Raw genomic sequence first — 256 nt, 5'->3', positions numbered from 1 at the left:
GCAACTCGTGCTGCTGCTAACTGTGACTGTCTTGTGTACGTGCTGCTATTCCTGCTGCTGCAGCAGCAGCGGGTGCTGCTGCCTGGGTTTACTGATGCCATATGTATGAGTCAAAGCAGCAGCAGCAGCAGCAACAACAACATAAAACAGCATCAGATGCAGCAACTGCAGCAGCAGCAGCTGCTGCTGCAGTTGCTGCTGGTGCCCTCCTCACCTGCTAACGACGGCAACTGCAACAGCAGCAGCAGCAGCAGCA

The sequence above is a fragment of the Eimeria mitis genome, genomic scaffold, assembly GCF_000499745.2.
Source record: "Eimeria mitis Houghton genomic scaffold, Emh_scaff2253, whole genome shotgun sequence".
NCBI classification, from domain to species: Eukaryota; Apicomplexa; class Conoidasida; order Eucoccidiorida; family Eimeriidae; genus Eimeria; species Eimeria mitis.
This window is presented reverse-complemented; position numbering follows the sequence as displayed.